Source organism: Otolemur garnettii, unplaced genomic scaffold (assembly GCF_000181295.1).
Source record: "Otolemur garnettii isolate 467f Iridium unplaced genomic scaffold, OtoGar3 scaffold00015, whole genome shotgun sequence".
Taxonomy (NCBI): domain Eukaryota; kingdom Metazoa; phylum Chordata; class Mammalia; order Primates; family Galagidae; genus Otolemur; species Otolemur garnettii.
In genome coordinates, this window is record NW_003852410.1 from 29,437,878 (window position 1) to 29,441,820 (window position 3,943).

Below are 3,943 nucleotides of genomic sequence, written 5' to 3' on the forward strand. Positions count from 1 at the left end.
TCGACCCACGAATGGATCAATAAATTGTGGTACATGTACACCTGGAATACTATGCAGCCCTAAAGAAAGATGGAGACTTTACCTCCTTCATGTTTATATGGATGAAATTAGAAAATGTTCTTCTCAGTAAAGTATCTCAAGAATGGAAGAAAAAGTATCCAATGTACACAGCCCTATTTTGAAACTAATTCATAACTTTTATAGGAATGTCATAACCTAATTATAGCCTTAGACTATGGGAAGGAGGTGGGAGAGGGAAGGCGAGGGAGGTGGAGGGGGGAGGGAGGGTGATTGGTGGGGTCACCTATATGGTTTATCTTACAAGGGTACAAGTGAATCTTTCTAAAAGCAGAGTATAAAATGTCTTAACTTAATGACTAAGAGAATGACATGAAGGTTATGTTAATCAGTTTGATGAGAGTATTTCAAAATGTATATGAAAACAGCACACTGTACCCCATGATTGCATTAATGTACATAGTTATGCTATGAGAAATTAAAAAAAAAAAAGGAAGTAAAACATCTGGGACTCAGACACTTTAAGTATAACCCAACATTAATTTGGTAACACTCCCATTCTACTCAGACAGAGGTAGGTAATAAATTTTGTTGAAGTGTTACCAGATGAAGAGGGTCTGGCTGCCCATCACTGTCAGCCAATATGCAGAGACAGGGATAGGTCCACCGAACTGTCAGAAGCCTGGCATTCTGAAGAGGAGTGAGAGTAGCCTCTCCAAAACTGTGGCACAGTCACTCAGAGTGACAGTCATCTCTTGGTAAAAAAATATTTTAATATAAAAACTTAGTAGATATAATTTAATAGCAATTTTCTTTGGAAGTAAATTGGTCTCTGAATCATCCTCTAAAAACATCAAAGAACAATGACTAATAATTCAACATAAAATGAACACCTGGGACTACCTAAATAAAAGGTACTCAGTCGTGCATTTAGCAATTTCTTTTTTCTAGATGGGTACACACATCAGGTCCACAGACAAATGGTGGTTGTGGCAAGGCATTCTCTGTGTTGCTACTCAGAAAAAGAAATAAGTGGCTTTTCACCAATATGAAAATTTTTCTAATAGAATATAAAAATCTGTTAAGCAATTTTCTAGTACATTAGGCTGAAAGTGCTTAAAATGAATATTTCTTTCTGTGGCAATCAAACATCACATAAATTGCAGTCCTATAATGCCCCTATGTGGAAAGTGCTAGGACAATTTGGCCTAAAATGTCATTACTTTTGTACTCCCACACATAACCTGGAGCAGTCAAGACCACCTCTCAATTATCTGGGAAAGATTTTCTTATTTTAGGGTCACCCAAGCTTTCATTTGAAGTCATTCTTGAGTAGTTTGGAAATCTTGGCTGTGGGAGAAAACAAGTCATCACAGAGAAGTATTGATAACTTTTTACCTACTTCTTTTTTTTTTTTTTATTTTGAGACAGAACCTCAAGCTGTTACCCTGGGTAGGGTGCTGTGGCATCACAGCTCACAGCAACCTCCAACTCCTGGGCTCAAGCGAGCCTCCTGCCTTTGCCCTCCAAGTAACTGGGACCACAGGCGCCCACCATAACACCTGGCTATTTTTTGATTGCAGCCATCATTGTTGTTTGGCGGGTCCCGGCTGGATTCAAGCCTGCCAGCTCAGGTGTATGTGGCTGGTGACTTAGCAGCCTGAACCACAGGCGCTGAGCCATTTTTACCTACTTCTTTGTTCCAACTTCTTATTGATTTACAGGAATTAAACACCATGACTTTTAGGGAGTACAAAAAATGTGAAAATGCTCACACTGAGAAGCTACTTTTGACAGTTACACAGTATAAATCAGCCAGATCTGACATGCTTCCCCAACACCATAGTTGGCCCACACATAACTTTTTTTTTTTTATTTTTTGAGACAGTCTCACTCTGTCACTGACACTCTGGGTAGAGTGTCATGGCATCATAACTTACGACAATCTCAAACTCCTGAGACTCTGTCTCTACAAAAAAATAAATAAATTAGCCAGGTGTTTGAGCAATCCTCTTGCCTTGGGGCAGCCTGTGGCTCAGTGAATAGGGCGCCAGTCCCATATACCAAGGGTGGCACGTTCGAACTCGGCCCCAGCCAAACTGCAACAACAAAAAAGGAGCCAGGTGTTGTGGTGGGCACCTGTAGTCCCAGCTACTTGGGAGGCTGAGGCAAGAGAATTGCCTAAGCTGAAGCAAGAGCTGGAGGTTACTGTGAGCCACAGCACTCTACCAAGGGCGACAAAGTGAGACTCTGTCTCTTAAAAAAAAAAAAAATCCTCTCACCTCTGCCGAGGTAAGTTGGATACAAGTGCCTGCCGCAACACCTAGCTAATTTCTCTATTTTTTTTTTTTTTTGCAGTTTTTGGCCAGGACTAGGTTTGAACCCACCACCTTTGGCATATAGGGCTGGCACCCTACTCCTTTGAGCCACAGGTGCCGCCCTCTCTATTTTTAGTGGAGAACGGTCTTGCTGTCACTCAGGTTGGTTTTGAATTCCTGACCTTAAGCAATCCACCTACCTCACCTCCCAGAGTGCTGGAATTATAGGCATGAGCCACTGTACCTGGCCCACACATAACTATGCATAGTGGTCAAACTAGAAAAAGTGGAGATGATGTGCATGAGTGGAAGCCATCAACTAATTGTATACAGGAAAATCCTACAACTTGAGCAGAGAAGATATAGAACTTTCTGATGACAAAAAAACTCTATAGAATGATTCCAATTATGTTAATGCTATATAAGAAGATGCTATTATAGAAACTGACATTGTTCTACTAATGGGAATTAGAGACAGTCTCACTTTCTTGAACTCAGTAGAGTGCCGTAGTGCCACAGCTTACAGCAACCTCCAACTTCTGGGCTTAAGCGATTCTCTTGCCTCAGCATCCCCGAGCAGCTGGGACTACAGGCGCCCGCCACAATGCCCAGCTATTTTTTGTTGCAGTTTGGCTGGGGCTGGGTTCTAATTCGCCACCCTCGATATGTGGGGCCAGCGCCCTACCTACTGAGCCACAGGTGGTGCCCTCCTTGACATATTTTGAGAGAGCGTTCAGAGTCAGAAAACAAAAATTAGCCCTGCAAACTGTTTTTTTTGTGGGGGAGATTTCCATCTGTAGAGAATTTGCATTTCAGATCTAGGTTAAGGCTGAGAGTCTGACACCTTTAAAGGTCTGAGGGAAACATTTACCCTGTATTCTCCTCAGGGCTGCTAGCAGGGACGTTTCACTTATATAACAAGATCACCTTTACCAGGGAGGTCTCATCTTGATCACTTTTGTAATCTTAATTCAAGCCCTCATTCTTTGTGAAGTCTCAAGATAGTATAAAAGCTTCTAAACCCCATTAGGGGGTTTGGGGTAATAACTATGGTTGTCCCATATGTACATTAATAAACTTGTATGCTTTTTCTCCAATTAATTTGCTTTTTGTCAGTTAAGTTTCTAGCTAGCATTCAGAGGGTAGAGGGGAAATTTTCCTTTGGGCCCACAAGGGTGATGGAAAAAGCCAAGTAGCCCCAAGTTTTGAGCTCAGGTGCACTGCATGTTAACAAGTCACACAGAATGTCTGTTTCCTTGCTTGTTTATAAAATAAGACAGTAAGACTGATGTAAGTCCCAGGGAGTGAATTCTGTAGGAACAAGCAGTCTTCGTTTCCAGTCCATATATTGTGCCTCAAGTTCCCTATTTTGTTTGGAAGTTATAACAAATTTTCAGCGTGTCTACTGATTCACCATTAAGTCTTCTTTCCGTGGATCTTGGCCTGCACATGCTGCCAATCTGAGGTTCACGGAAACAGCAGCCTTATAGACTTTGGTCTTTTCTTCCCACCAGTCACACACTGGAGTAATGGTACAAATGTTAAATAGTTTTAACTCACTTTGTATAATACATTTCACTGCCCTCTAGTGACTAGAATAATCCTTT